Source organism: Podarcis raffonei, chromosome 15, assembly GCF_027172205.1.
Source record: "Podarcis raffonei isolate rPodRaf1 chromosome 15, rPodRaf1.pri, whole genome shotgun sequence".
NCBI classification, from domain to species: domain Eukaryota; kingdom Metazoa; phylum Chordata; class Lepidosauria; order Squamata; family Lacertidae; genus Podarcis; species Podarcis raffonei.
Genome location: NC_070616.1, coordinates 12,929,380 through 12,945,059, shown reverse-complemented (window position 1 = coordinate 12,945,059; position 15,680 = coordinate 12,929,380). Strand labels below are relative to the sequence as shown.

The window sequence follows — 15,680 nt, the reverse complement described above, 5'->3', positions numbered from 1 at the left end:
TAAGGTTGGAAAAATGAGAAATCGAAAGAGAAATCATCAAGGTTCTGCCTAACCTACCTGACAAGGTTATTGTGAGGATATACTGGAGAGGCCATTGGGTGGAAGAAGTTTGCACCTAACATTGGAGAAAAAGGTGCAATATAAATGCAAATTTTTTTTTTACATATTTCTAACAGGCCTTTGGGAATTGAAGGTTGGTTTTTTTTAAAGAAATATATTTGTTTTTTATATTGTTTAATTGTTTTTCCTTGCTTTAATTCTGTTACCGAGTTTAATTACTTTTCAGAGTTTATTGTTTATATGTTTTTAGCTTTTTGTATTTTATCCGTGCTGTCCAAGCTGCCTTGAATCCTTATTTCGGAAAAAGGTGGGATATAAATAAATATAATAATAATAAATCATGGATACATTTCAAAGTTTTCTCTGTGCGCTACACGTCTCATGAAGATATTAGTGTATTTTTCGTCTTTGTGAAAGCCACCCAGAGTGGCTGGGGAAACCCAGCCAGATGGGCGGGGTACAAATAATAAATTATTATTATTATTATTATTATTATTATTATTATTATTATTATGCACGGCCAATTCCTGCAGATTCACTGTGCAGGAGCAAATACACAGCTTCCAAGCCCAGGCAGGCAACTGTCCCTTGGAAACTCAAGGTTGGGGAAATGAGAAATGGAGAGAAAGCGGAATTGGCAGATTCTGACCTTCTTTGCAGGGTTTTTGTGAGGATATCCTAATGGAGATGGGGAGAAGTTTGCACGCCGCCTTGAGCTCCTTGAAGGATAAGGTGGGATATAAATGCAACAGATAGAATCATGAAATTGTAGAGTTGGAAGGGACCCCACCGGTCATCTAGTCCAACCCCCTGCAATGCAGGAATCTCATCTAAAGCGTTCATGACAGATGTCCCTCCAACCATTTTGCTTAAAAACGAGCGGAATTAATAACCGGCACATGCACTGCAGAATTGACCAGCGCACCACTGGGATGAAATGCACAGCCTTCATTGCACAGCAGCAAAACAAAAGCCTAGTAATAATAATAAATATCCAAACCCAGATGATGGATTTTTCAGAGCTAGCCAACCTAACCTGAAGAGTCCGCGACCAGAAGGAGGAGGAGTATCAGGAAGAATGGACTAAATTTAATGATTATTTAGTTAACTATGTCAAGTTAAATTAATTGGAAACAGCTTGCAGATAGTTAATCGGTTTAAGATTTTATATAAGTTAAGTGATGAATTAATATGTTTAATTTCAAAATGAAAAGATCTAAGGATGTTAATGTTCACGTTAAACTTTATAAGATTTGGAAAACCGTTAAAGGATATGCATTGAAATTCAACCAAGGGGAAGCGAGGAAGTCACTTAACAATGTTAATAAGTGTAATTTTTAATAAGGTTATGATTTATGTTTGTTTGTTTGTTTGTTTATAATTTTGTGAAAACCAATAAAAAAATTGGAGGAAAAATAATAATCCAACCCCACCTAGCTTGCAAGCCCGGGCAGGCAGCAGCAGAAACCTTCCCTCCTGCCGAACGCCGGGCAGCCGATCGAGAATTAAGCTCGCTCCGCCGGCCAATGGCGAGGCGCGCGGCGGGCCAGCCAATTATACGGGCCAATGAGGAGCCGAGCGGGCCGCCTGCCAATCGCGCCGCCTGTCACAAAGCCAACCCGCAAGCAGGCGGAGGAGGAAGAAGCAGCGTCCGCGCAGCGCGGCGCCGGGCTTGCTACGGGGCTGCGGATTGGAGGCTGGCCGGATTACTTTGTTTCGGGGCTCCGCGCTGGAATTGCGAGCGAGCAGAAGCCGGAGGAGAATCGGCTGGAAGGGAGCCGCCTCCTTGGGAAGGAGCCGGAGCAGGTGAGCGGCTGCATCTCAAGGAGAGAGAGGGAGATCGAGAGAGATCCAGCTAGAGAGGTTAGCGCCTTTGCATTTTCTGTTTCTCCAGATCCGTGATCCAGACCCGTGCAACAGCTGGAGGGGTTTGATATCGGTGGGGGAAATAATGAATCGGCACCTCTCTGTGAGCCAGTGGCTTTGGGCGGTGAAAAGGGTCCTTTTCCTCCGCACGCCCCCCTTCCAAAAGGGCCATTGTGTCTCATGTGTGGGTCGCGTCACGTCTGTGGGGCGGTGAGGGGTGACAGCTGGTTGACACCCTCGAACCAGATGGGTTTGGCAGCGCAGGGCTTCGAGCGGAGGAAGGGTGCCTCTGAACATGTGCGGAGGGCCGCCCCCAACCTCCCCCATCAGCGAGCGGAATGCGAGTTTTGACCAGACAAGATGCGGAGACGGGCGGAGGGGCGCGTGCTTCCCAAGCAAAAGGGGGAGATGAATGGGGGTCTTCTTTCTCTCGACCTCTCTGCGGGTCCTACTGCGGACCGACGGCTTTTGACTCTGCTCTTCAACCTTTTGAAAGGTCCATTCTGTGTAACGTGTGGCTTATGTCTTTGGAGGTGAGGAGATGCAACCCCCCCCCCCGTAAAAAACACAAATGAGGTTTTGCAGCACAGGGTTTTGGAAATGTGAAAGAAGAGAATAGTGCCTTCTGAGCATGTGTGGAGTGTCGCCACCAACTAAAGTGGTGCTTTCGGCTACACACAAGGCTAAGATTTGGAGATGGAGCTAAATAATGTATCTGGACAGTGCGCCTAGGCAGACTTGAACCCCCAGCGTTGGAGGGTCGGAGGAAAAGGAGAAAAGGTGTCGCTACTGAATGAATTTCCTAACGCGAGAGATTCAAGGGCAAAGCTCAAGTCTTTGCTCCGGAATTGTGTTTCTCTCTAAGCCAGGGTTGCAAACCTGTGGCCCTCCAGATCACTGCAGCTCCATCAGGCCGGGCTAGCATGACCAATGGTTAGAGATGGCACTAGCATCTAGGGGACACCCTGTGGGCTTCCCTTGGCTTACTCTGACTGGCAGCAGCCCTGTAGAGCTTCAGGCAGAGGATATTCCCTGCCCTTTCTGGAGGTGTCATTGGGGATTTCTGCATGCAGAGCAGGGGTTCCATCCCTGAGCTATGGCTCTTCCCTTAAAAACAGAGCGAGGCTCCGGTCCTCATGATTCTATGCCCAGGTCAGGTTTAAATAATAACATAGCAAGCTGCCTTATCCTGAGCCCACAGGGGCCCATCTGGCTCAGAATTGTCTACACATTTATCAGCTGCTTTCTGGGGTTTCAGGCAGGGGACGTTCCCATCGCCACCAGGAGACGCCAGGGATTGAACCTGGGAACTTCTGCATGCATGGCAGGTGTACTGAGCTGTAGCCAGCATGACAGGGGTTATGGGACTTAGCCTTGTAGTATCATAGAATCGTAGAGTTGGAAGGGATCACCAGGGTCATCTAGTCCAACCCCCTGCAAGACAGGAATTCTTTTGCCCCAAATGGGTCTCGAACCCACAACCCTGACATTATGAGTCTCATGCTCTGCCCACAGAGTTTCTGGGGCCCCCCAACTTTCCCACATTCAGGTGTGGGAAGGGACAGAGAGAAAAGGGCATGGCACATCTTTATTTGGGGGGGGGCAGTCTTAGAGTTCCTGTCTTCCAGCTCTGAAGAAGGGAAGGGCTTTAGTTCAGTAGTAGATCCCCTGCCTTGAATGCAGAAGTTCCTGGGTTCAGTCCCCGGCATCTCCAGGTAGGGCTGAGAATGTCCCTTGTCTGAAACCTTCTGGTCAGTGTGGACAGCGGTCAGCACTGCTACTCTTTAAATCAGCCCTCTTATTCAGAACAATGAGGACTAGAATCTTCCTTTGCTTTTAAGCGAAAGACCACAGCTCAGCTCTGCAGTGCAGGAATCTTTTGCCCAATGTGGGATTCGAAACCAGGACACTGAGGTTAAGAGTGTCATGCTCTACCAACTGAGCTATCTCTAGGAATATTAGACAATCTTGAGCTAGGTGAGTCGATGAACTGACTCCTCCTTGAGCAGCTTGCTGAGCTTTTATTTTCCAAAACTCCCGTCAGATACCACCCTCAGTTGTTAAAAGACGAGCTTAGAGCTAGAGATGGGACTCCAGTAAAGAGTTTGGAAGGGAGAGTGTGTCCTTGGGGCACCTTAAGGGTCAGAGAAATGAATTGTGGCATAAGCGGTAGAGTCAATTTCTGGAAAAGGAATTCTGTGGTCCATGCAATCTCACTGTGTGATGACACATTGCTGGAAGCTACAGGACAGGAGAGTGATTCCTGCATTGCAGGGGGCTGGATTCGATGACCCTTGGGTCCCTTCTAACTCTGATTCCATGATCTTATAATAACGCTGCCATTCTATAGCCACTAACTGGGAGTAAATCCCATTGAACTCGATGGGACTTCCAAACAGGCAGGCTTAACATTGTGTTGCTAAATCTCTCTTTAAGCCTTTGAAATATTTGTTAGGGAACCTGTGGCCCTCCAAATGTTGCTGGACTTGCAATGTGGCCAAATAGTCACATTCAAGTCCCTCGAAAACCTGGAGCGCTCTAGTCTCCCCACCCATGATGCCTCAAGGGGCCTCAAGACTCATCTGTGTGTATTTGCTGTAATGAGCTAACATGGCTACCTTTATTTGGCCAGTCTGCTAACCTGGCCTACCTCGCAGGGGTCTTGTGAGGCTCAATCTGTGACCCTTGGTGGATAGGTGATGGTAGTGATGACGACTTTTCATTTAAGTACCTCTCTCTTCGTTTAAAAAAAATAACAATCACAGGGCAGTTTGCGGAACGAAACAGCCCAGAATGAGGTGGCGTGAGATAAGGATTGCAATAAACAATAATTAAAGCCCAGGCACTAATTAAGCCCTGATGAGCAGTCAACTTGGTTAATTGTCAGTCTTGACTCTCCAGGTTTTCTATCAAGAGTGTCTCTCTCTTCTTCTTTTTTTAAAAAAGCTTGTTCTGTTTCCCCCTTTTTTTGGAGACAGTGGAAAAATACCACCTTAGGATGAACCACTAAGTCTTTGCTGTCACCATACAGCAAATGTATGGTGGTCTTTGGATCCATATTGATCAGCTAAGTAGGGGTGTGTGTGCTATTGCAGTGATGGCTGGTAGGGCAAAAATCAGGGAGCCTTACAGTAGGGGGCGCCCAAGCCAATGATAGGCAAAGCCAGCTAACTCCAGCTTTGCCCTCCTTCTTGCCCCTGCTGAGTTCTACAAGGGACAGCATTGGAGGTGTTTAAGCATAGTTTGGACGGACAGTCTGTCAGGGATTATTTAGCCGCTGTTTCTGCATTGTAGGGGGTTGGACTAGATGGCCCTTGGGGGCCCAGTCCAATAACTCTGCTATTCAGTGATTCTAAGGAGGAGGAAGCTGACAGGCAGGGCGTCATCTGGGCTGGTTGTAGGCAAGAGTGAGGACTGGCTGGGGGCAGACAGGGCTTATTGAGCAGTGGAGTTTGGATTTGATATCCCGCTTCATCACTACCCGAAGGAGTCTCAAAGCGGCTAACAGTCTCCTTTCCCTTCCTCCCCCACAACAAACACTCTGTGAGGTGAGTGAGGCTGAGAGACTTCAGAGAAGTGTGACTAGCCCAAGGTCACCCAGCAACTGCATGTGGAGGAGCGGAGACGCGAGCCCGGTTCACCAGATTACGAATCTACCGCTCTTAACCACCACACCACACTGGCTCTTAGCTGCAAAGGACCGTCCGCAACTGGGCTATTGCTGTCTCTCCTTGAACAGGAGCCTCAGTTTGACGATGAGGGAGAAAGAGCAACTTGCATTCCCATTTGCTCGCTTCTGAGCTGGGGCCTACTTCAATTTCTATCTTTCTTCCTTGCTGCCAATCCAAAACTGGTGGATTCATCTCGGGTGGGAGCAGAGAGAATGGCAGAAAAACCAGGGTTTGGCCATCCTTGCACTAAGGTTTCACAAGCCCCCTAACCTGCTCCTCTGGTTTCTGGAAGTGAAAAAGGCGCCTTACTGAGACCACCACACTTTGGGGGTCCTTTGGTCTGCAAACCTGGGTGGGTGTCGGAGAGCACCCTTTTGCTCAGTCTCCTCCTTCACACATCTCCTCCAGCTTGCAGATGGTTTTGTTTTGGGTGGTTTTTGGGTTGGGGAAATCGTCTCTATCTTCATTCTCCCCTCCTTCCCATTCCTCCTTCTCTAGACAGCACCTTCTGGAGATGATCCCAAGGTCTCCTTTAGATGTGTATGTACCAAAGAGGCAATGATAACTCCTAGCTGCCTTCGAGTCTTGTGTTTGTGTGTGAAACCTCAAAGAAGGCCTTCTATTTTTTATGCTTTCCCCGTATTCCACAATGGATCGGGTCCTCATTGTACATTGTAGGTGTCCTTCATTATTTTTATTTTTTTAACTGCTGTAGCTTTTCAGCTCTCCTGAGATGGTATGTGCTTTTGTTTTTGAATGCTGAATTGGCAAGGCTCCTGAGTTTTCCACCTGCTCCCTGTTTCCTCCATAAACTGGTTTATCCAGGTTAGCAGAACAAAAAACAGGAGTGTGGGGCTTGATGGCAAGTCGCAAATAAATACCTCCTCCCCCATCCCCGTTTCATATACAGTGGTACCACGGGTTAAGTACTTAATTCATGCCGGAGGTCTGTACTTAACCTGAAACTGTTTTTAACCTGAAGCACCACTTTAGCTAATGGGGCCTCCTGCTGCTGCCGCGCCGCTGGAGCACGATTTCTGTTCTCATCCTGAAGCAAAGTTCTTAACCTGAAACACTATTTCTGGGTTAGCAGAGTCTGTAACCTGAAGTGTATGTAACCCGAGGTACCACTGTATTATTATTTTTTTAATTGTTCAGTGCTTAAGAACCAGGAAAGGCCTCATGATATTCCCCGCTGTCTTCTGTGGGGTTTAACATTACTTATTTCATTGTGGTTTCTGCCATCTGGTGCAAGAGCTTGTGGCTTACCTAACACCCGGCTTACCCAAACTTGTGGTGGCCACAAAAATGCTTCTGTTTACCCCTGCAGAAAGGGAAAGCACTTTCCCTTAAGAAGATAAGAAAGGCCTGGTGGATCAGGCTAGTGGCCCATCTTGTCCAGCATCCTCATTGGCCAACCAGATGGCCTGTGCGAAACCTGAAAGCAGGACTCGAACACAGGAGAACTCCTGTGGTTCCAAGCAACGGGTATTCAGAAGCATTGCTGCCTGCCATGTAAAAGGTAAAGGGACCCCTGACCAGTCGTGGCCGACTCTGGGGTTGCGGCGCTCATCTCGCTTTATTGGCTGAGGGAGCCGGCGTACAGCTTCTGGGTCATGTGGCCAGCATGACTAAGCCGCTTCTGGCGAACCAGAGCAGCACACGGAAACACTGTTTACCTTCCCGCTGGAGCGGTACCTATTTATCTACTTGCACTTTGACGTGCTTTCGAACTGCTAGGTTGGCAGGAGCAGGGACTGAGTGACGGGAGCTCACCCCTTCGCGGGGATTCAAACCGCCGACCTTCTGATCAGCAAGTCCTAGGTTCTGTGGTTTAACCCACAGCGCCACCCACGTCCCTGCCATGTAGCCATCAATAATAGCCTTCCCCTCCATGAATTTGTCCAGTCCTCTTTTAAAAAGCATCAGGGTTTGTAGCTGCCACTGCCTCCTGTGGCAAGGAGTTCCATAGTTTAACTCTGTGCTGTGTGAAGAAGTCCTTTTTTTTTTAACCTGTATCTTCTGTCATTGAAATGTCCACAAGTTCTGGTGTTATGAGAGAAGGGAGAAAAACTTTTCTCTATCTACTTTCTCCATGCTGCGCATGATTTTATAAACTTCTATCATGTCACCTTTGAAATCCCAAACACTGCCACCTTTCCTTGTAGGAGAGTTGATCTTCTATCTACCCCATTGAACATTTGGGTCGCCCTTTCCCTCTTCGGACAGCCCTGTTTTTTCAATTTTTAACGAAGTGTTGTTTGCCTCTGGTGCATGGATGAACTGGCTGAGAAGCTCACCCTGGTGCTCTTGAATGAGTCACTGTTCTGGGTGTGCCTCTGGGTTTGGAAACAGGCAAGCTCAGACCAGTGACTCATCTAGCAGGCAGCCTCACTGGCGATTCTCTCTAGACCTGACGCTCTAAAACTTCTTTTTCTGTTGCTGAGGATCTTTGAGAAACAGTGGACTTTTTCGTTTTCTTTGTGCCTTTATCACTGACATCTCCCTCAAAGCAGCGCTGAATTGTGAAATCCCAGGCCCTAGACCAGGCTGCAGAAAACAGCATTTTTAACAGATACATTTTAAAGGGGGAAATGGCCCCCGTTCTGTGTTTCTGAAAACTGTAGGCACCGGGCCAGAACCTTGTTAGTCTGTTTGGTAATCCAGCTCTGGTCAAAATGACCTCTGTCTCCACTGGCAAAAAAATAAAATAGAAAGAGAAGATCAAATTAAGATATCCTTGATTTCTCTACAAACTTTTTGCAGGCTGACTGAAACGAGGGTGCAAACCACCGGTTGGCCACAGACCACACATTATGGAAAACCTCTGTTCCTTATATATTTATATGCAGCCTCAAGGTAGCATGATTCTGTTCTTCCCATTTTTTAATCACAACAGCCCTGTGAGGTAGGTTCAGCTGAGAAAGAGAGAGCTGTTGTGAGCTTCATTTTGTAATAAAACACTTTGCACTGTGTGGATAAAGTAGAGAGAGGAGAGTTTTTCTCCCACTGTTGTAACTGAGAAGCTGGCTGCCTAAAGGTTCATCTCTGGCTGTGAGTGACCGGGAAGATCCAGCAACACCCGGCGGGTGCTTGGTTTGTGAAGACTGCGGACCACGCCGATTCTCTGATTTGGAAGTAGCCAAGATGGTGTCTTTGTGATGCTGTTGGATGACAGCCCCCATGACGCCTGAGACAGCTCTCCACTTCGCTGGGAGTCCCTTCTGTGACTGAGGTAAAAGCTGCAAAGCTCTTGGGCTTGTAGAGTCTGGTGAGGTGGCTGGGCTCCTTGCGATGTCTCCGTTGTCTCAGGGACGAAGGTACTAGCCCTGTCTCCTGTAGCCTTCCTGGTGCAGACGGCCTGTGTGCAGGATGAATCCTACAGTGGGTTTTCTCATGCTGAGGAGGTGTCAGGGAGCTTTGGCGGTTTTCCAGCTGCATCTCCCAGGTTTTTGGGTGTGTGTGTGTGTGTGTGTGTGTGGAATGGGGAATTGGCATTAAAAGACAACAACAGGCTTTCTGGCTGGGGCGTGAAAGTGGGAAATGGTATAATATCTCTCACTCATTCAGAACATGAAGTAAATTGTCTCTGTGTTCCGATGAGTTGTTCTGGAACATCAAAAGAGGCAGCCATCAGATGAAGCTGAAATTGGAAGCAATAAATCCTGCACACGGCATGTGTTAGATTTAAGGATGGGCAAATCTCTCTCCGTTTCGATTTCTCTCATTTATTTGTTATTATTTTATTTCTCCCCTATCCCTAATTGGATTTCTCTTCCTGTTTGCTTGGGATTTTGCAGGGACAGACTTCGGCCACATCCGCACGCCGTACATTTAAAGCACGATGATATCACTCTAAACCAGGGCTAGTCAACCTTTTTATACCTACCGCCCACTAATGCATCTTTCTTGATGGTAAAATTTCCTTACCGCCCACCAGTGCTCGATGGAAGGAGAATTCAGCTTGCGCCGTAGAACCCCCTACACCCCACCTAGAATCCTGACATGCCCACTAGTGGGCGGTAGGGACCAGGTTGACAACCCCTGCTCTAAACTGTCATGGCTTCCCTCAAAGAATCTTGGGAGCTGTTGTTTCTTAAGGGTGCTGAAAGTTCTGGGGAGACCTGTACAGTCATACCTCGGGTTACAGACACTTCAGGTTGGTTTTTCAGGGTTAGGTAAAGGGACCCCTGACCATTAGGTCCAGTTGTGGCTGACTCTGGGGTTGCGGCGCTCATCTTGCTTTATTGGCCGAGGGAGCCGGCGCACAGCTTCCGGGTCTTGTGGCCAGCATGACTAAGCCGCTTCTGGCGAACCAGAGCAGCGCACGGAAACGCTGCTTACCTTCCTGCCAGAACGGTACCTATTTATCTACTTGCACTTTGGCGAGCTTTCAAACTGCTAGGTTGGCAGGAGCTGGGACTGAGCAACGGGAGCTCACCCCGTCGCGGGGATTCGAACCACCGACCTTCTGATCGGCAAGTCCTAGGCTCTGTGGTTTAACCCACAGCGCCACCCGCATCCCATTTTTTGGGTTACAAACTGCCAAAAGCCGGAAGTATCGGAACGGGTTACTTCCGGGTTTCGGCGGTCACGCATGCGCAGAAGCGCTAAATTGCGTCTTGCGCAGAAGCACCGAATCACAACTGTGCATGTGCAGACGCGCCGCTGCAGGTTGCAAACGCTGCGGGTTGCGAACATGCATCCCACATGGATCATGTTCGCAACCCGAGTGTCCACTGTATTCCTCTTCCAGGGGAACAGTTCCCAGAATGGATTGACAACGAAGTCCCTTTTCCCAGGGAACTCTGTTTTTGCATGCAGAAGTTTCAACTCCTGGCAAGTCCAGATTAGGCTAGGAAAGGCTCCTTTCTGAAACATCAGAAAACTGCTGCCTATCTGTCACGGACTGATTGGACACAGAGAAATGGTGGTGAGGAACCAGTTGGGGAAGGAGGCTGAGAGCCCAGGAATTGGTGGTGGGACGACGACGAGTGGTCAGAAGGAGAAGACTGGGGTGAGGTGGTGTCAGAAACTCAGGAGGTAACAGCGTTTGGTGAGCTGGGAGAGTCTATGGAAGAGAGAAGTCCAAAATTGTGGGAAACTGGTTGCCCCTTATACAAAACTGTCAAGAAAATAATACCTCTAGTGAAAGCAAATTCAAGTACAGTGGTACCTTGGGTTGAAGACGCTTCAGGTTACAGACTCCACTAACCCAGAAATATTACTTTGGGTTAAGAACTTTGCTTCAGGATGAGAACACAAATTGCGCGGCGGCAGCGGGAGGCCCCATTAGCTAAAGTGGTACCTCAGGTTAAGAACGGACCTCCAGAATGAATTAAGTTCTTAATCCGAGGTACCACTGTAGCTTCTGAGTGGTTTTAAGAGAGGTCTCCTCTTCCTCACGTCCTCTTCATAAACCGGAGTACATCCGTTCGGCATGCACCTGGCCAGGCGTGAGGAGCCTACAAGATGACAAATGGCCTTCATTTACCTGGTGCAGTTTCCTAATGTGCTAACCAGACAAGGAGAGATGTCTCTGCTGCGGCCTGGCTGGCCTTCTCGCTCCCGGCTTGGCTGCATATTACCACCGGCTTCTGACTGCAACACAGCTGACCTCCTGTTAGCACTGCAAATGGATCTTTCAGAAGCATTTCAGGAAGAGAGATGTTTCCCCACTGCCCCTCTGAGCGGAAAATTGAGGGAGAAGTTTTGCTAATTGGATTTCTGTCTGGCCTGCCTTGAATATTTTACTGACATGCTTGCAATGGGTGGAATGCGACTAAATTTCACTCAGAGTAGACCCATTAAGAGTAATGGACTTGCTAAGTTAGGCATGGATGCGGAACAGAGCTGCTCTTACAACCGTTAAAGAGCAGCTCCGGGAAGTTAAAATCAGATCAGAATACCTCGCAGGCCTGAACAAAAGTTAATGGAAACATTCTTCATATGGTGCTAAGAAAAGATAATGATGTTGGCACCAAAGGGACCTCTCTGGAGAAGATGTTCCAAAAATGGGGTGCTACTGCTGAAAAGGCCCTGTCTTAGAATACTGGGATCAGGAGTGGGCAGGCTTTTCAGGATTGAGGGCCACATTGACTTAGGGGAAGGCGGTCAGGGGCCACATGTGGATGGCAGTGCTTTGAGCCAAAGATGGGTGAGACATCCATTCTCTGTCACTCTCTTCCTTTTATCCACCCATGGAAGATGGAGCAAGCTTGTTTTTCGCTGCTCCAGAGGGTAGGACCCAAACCAGTGGATTCAAATGACAGTAAAGGATATTGTGACTAAACATCAGGAAGAACTTTCTGAGGTAAGAGCTTTTTGACAATGGAATTGACTACCTGGGAAGGTGGTTCCTCTCCTTCATTGGAGGCTTTTAAGCAGAGGTCGGACGGCCATCTGTCATGGATGCTTTAGCTGGAGTTACTGCATTGCAGGGGGCTGGACTAGATGACTCTTAGGGTTCCTTCTAACTCTACAATTCATAGAATTCACTGAGGCAGTGTTAGAAACTCAGATGTACAAGCTAGGCGCCCAATGGCTCCTTAAACCAGGGTTACAGTTGCCAAAACAGAATGCCTAATTGCAGTTTTGGGGCCAGACAGCTTGAAAGTCATATTTACCAATACAGTGGACGCTTGGGCTGCGAACGTGATCCGTGCGGGAGGCAACCTGCAGCGTTTGCAACCCACGCCCCACGCGTCTGCACACACATGGGTCATGATTTGGTGCTTCTGCACATGCGCAAAGTGCCGAAACCCGGACGTAACCCGTTCCTGTACTTCCGGGTTCAGTGCGGTGCGCAACTCGAAATAGCGCAACACGAAGCGTCTGTAACCCGAGGTATGACTGCATTATTTTTTTGGTTCCTGGATTTAATTCTGATTGTGCATATAAAATATAACAGATAGAATTCTACAGGATGCTAGTCAAGATCCAGTGATCCCCAGGCATGCATCTTCAGATGGTGGAGACATCAGACGCCATCCTGGTGCCCAGGCATCTTCACTTGGCCGCAAGTGGCCGATAGGTAAAGGACTCCTGACCATTAGGTCCAGTTTGTAGCCGTCCCTGCCTTCTATTGGAATAGGTAAAGGTAAAGGGACCCCTGACCATTAGGTCCAGTCGTGACCGACTCTGGGGTTACGGCGCTCATCTCGCTTTATTGGCCGAGGGAGCCGGTGTACAGCTTCCGGGTCATGTGGCCAGCATGACTAAGCCGCTTCTGGCGAACCAGAGCAGCGTATGGAAATGCCATGTACCTTCCCACCGGAGCGGTACCTATTTATCTACTTGCACTTTGACGTGCTTTCAAACTGCTAGGTTGGCAGGAGCAGGGACCGAGCAACGGGAGCTCACCCCGTCGCAGGGATTCGAACCGCCGACCTTCTGATCAGCAAGTCCTAGGCTCTGTGGTTTAACCCACAGTGCCACCCGCGCCAGGTTCAAAATGCGCCTGGTCCCTGGTGAATTTTGAACGCTGTCCTGAGGATCGTCTCGTCCAACCCCCTGCAATGCAGGAATATGCAGCAGTCCCATATGAAGATTGAGCCTGCAACTTTCTCATGCTGAGCACCATGTTCTAACCTACTGAGCTAATTCTTTGATTCTACGTTGCAATCACAAAACAAGGGCATTGAGCTGCAGCGGGCAGGTGCCCCCCAAATAAGGAGTGCCCATAGTCAATAGAAATAGTTTTAAACATATGTGAGCACCGTAAGGAAATGTAAAGCTTTCAACAGAATCTTTGGGGAACCTTGAGCTTAATTTCAACAAGTTATAATTTTGCCAGTGCAGGGAATAATTTTCCGTCTGCACAACCAGGAGTTACAGTTTGCGAGAAAAGCATGCGACCGCAAGGGGAGAACTTTGAAATGAGCATTTTCCCTCCCTCGTTTCTTGTTGCCAAAGAATACTCTCAGCTGCACGCTAATTTTCCCAAGCACGCAAACTAATGGGTCCATTTCCTTTGGAAATGGCTTTTAAAAAAAATATAAAGAAGGAAATTGTACGGTTTATTTTAGGGTTGAGTGTGCTTGTACAAAACCCATGTTTGAAGGCCAGAGGATAAGAAATTGCTTGCCTGCATCCTCAAAATGGGACACGGGTTGCGCTGTGGGTTAAACCACAGAGCCTAGGACTTGCTGATCAGAAGGTCGGTGGTTCGAATTCCCGCAATGGGGTGAGCTCCCGTTGCTCGGTCCCTGCTCCTGCCAACTTAGCAGTTCTAAAGCACGTTGAGTGCAAGTAGATAAATAGGTACCGCTCCAGCGGGAAGGTGAACGGCGTTTCTGTGCGCTGCTCTGGTTCGCTAGAAGCAGCTTAGTCATGCTGGCCACATGACCCGGAAGCTGTACGCCGGCTCCCTCGGCCAATAAAGTGAGATGAGCTCCACAACCCCAGAGTCGTCCACGACTGGACCTAACGGTCAGGTGTCCCTTTACCTTTACCTTTACCTTTATCCTCAAAATATCATCCTGTTCAAAAAGGTGTGGAGAGTGTGGGTGGGAAGAAGGCAATTAAAAGGGAAAAGAAGTTTCCTTCTGGTGGGCATGATCTGGAGCTTAATAATAATAATACAGCACTATTGATGGATAGTTTAGTCGGTAGAGCATGAGAATCTCAGGGTTATGGATTCGAGCCCCACGTTGGGCAAAAGTATTCCTGCATTGCAGGGGGTTGGACTAGATGACCCTTGTGGTCCCTTCCAACTCTACAATTTTATGGTTGTATGATTCTACCTTGCTTTTCTGTTTCGAAGTCCTCCTCCTATGTGGCACCCCCCCTCCACTTTGTTGCTGAGTCATAAATCACATCTTGCGCACGTCTGAGGCTACCGTAGGTCCATCGTCTGTGGCGAGTCTTTTGTAATGAGAATCCAATTGCAATTTTTCCTTCCTTTTTTTGATTTATGGTTTCGCCGCAAGCAGATGGGGAGTGGGGGGGGGGGAGAGGGAGGGAGCGAGGGAAAGGGCCTTATTCCCGTTTAATTATTCCGAGTGGATTTTTGGCAAGCAGGTCCCTCTTTGCCGTGTTTAGATTGTTTTGAGAAACCAGCTTCCAGGAAGAGAGCTCATGTTTGCACATTTTTTAAAAATCTGCTGGTGTGTACATGGAGATAATGCATACTCATGCGCCCACCCCCACCACACCCCCGCTCCCCAAGCTATCTGCTTTAATTTCACTGTTGCTGTAAAGTCCGTGAGCTAACAAAACAACAACCTACTAGATTTGGCTCCACTGCAAAATCTGCGAAATGTTTGCATGTTGGCAACCTGGCATTCGTCTGGATTGATGCTACCATGGAGGGGTGAGTGGGTGGGAATCTGCATTTAGGCTCCCCCTCCCATCCAGCCCACACCAGCGAAAGCCTAAATTTTTGATGCACCAATTCTTTGATCAGGAGGGCACCGTCCATCGTGTAGCGATGCAAATCGGAACCGTTTCTAACTGTAGAATTCCCCTGTCCCCAGAAATGCACCTGCCTCTTCTGTAATGATGGTTGCATGCACTCCAGTTTGTGGGCAGCGAGAGACTGTGGAACTCCCTCCCACAAGAGGCTGTGACGGCTTCTTCCCCTTGGATGGCTTTAAATGAAGATGGGACAAATTCAAGGCGGATAGGGAAGGCTCCTAGCTGTGATGGCTCTGCTCTGCCTCCGCAATTAGAGGCAGCCATGCTTCTGAAGGCCAGTTGCTGGAAACCCAGGAGGGGAGAGGGCTCTTGTGCTCAGAATGTGGTTTTCCCACAGGCATCTGGTTACCCAATGTCAGAAGGGGATGCTGGTCTAAATGGGCCATTGGTGTTGTAAACAAAATCTGCCCTTGTTCCCTAATGGGGTGTCCAAGAGCCCGTATAGAGTCCTTACGCAGGTTCCCTATTGGTTGTTGTTGTTTAGTCGTTTAGTCGTGTCCGACTCTTCGTGACCCCATGGACCAGAGCACACCAAGCACTCCTGTCTTCCACTGCCTCCCGCAGTTTAGTCAAACTCATGCTGGTAGCTTCGAGAACACTGTCCAACCATCTCGTCCTCTGTCGTCCCCTTCTCCTTGTGCCCTCCATCTTTCCCAACATCAGGGT

The 15,680-nt window shown here is 48.5% G+C and overlaps 1 protein-coding gene across 3 annotated transcripts in view; it reads left to right on the top strand.

Moving 5' to 3' along the window:
- The first annotated feature begins 1,682 nt into the window (after positions 1-1,682).
- The window catches only part of CAMKK1 (calcium/calmodulin dependent protein kinase kinase 1), an 86,286-nt gene continuing 72,288 nt past the window's right edge, over positions 1,683-15,680 (top strand). For 2 of the 3 annotated variants that reach the window (XM_053367904.1, XM_053367905.1), the window contains exon 1: positions 1,683-1,866. The gene's annotated coding sequence lies outside the window, so the exon portion shown is untranslated. Of the gene's footprint in view, positions 1,924-15,680 lie in introns of all 3 variants that reach the window. The other variant, XM_053367903.1, reaches the window with a different exon arrangement.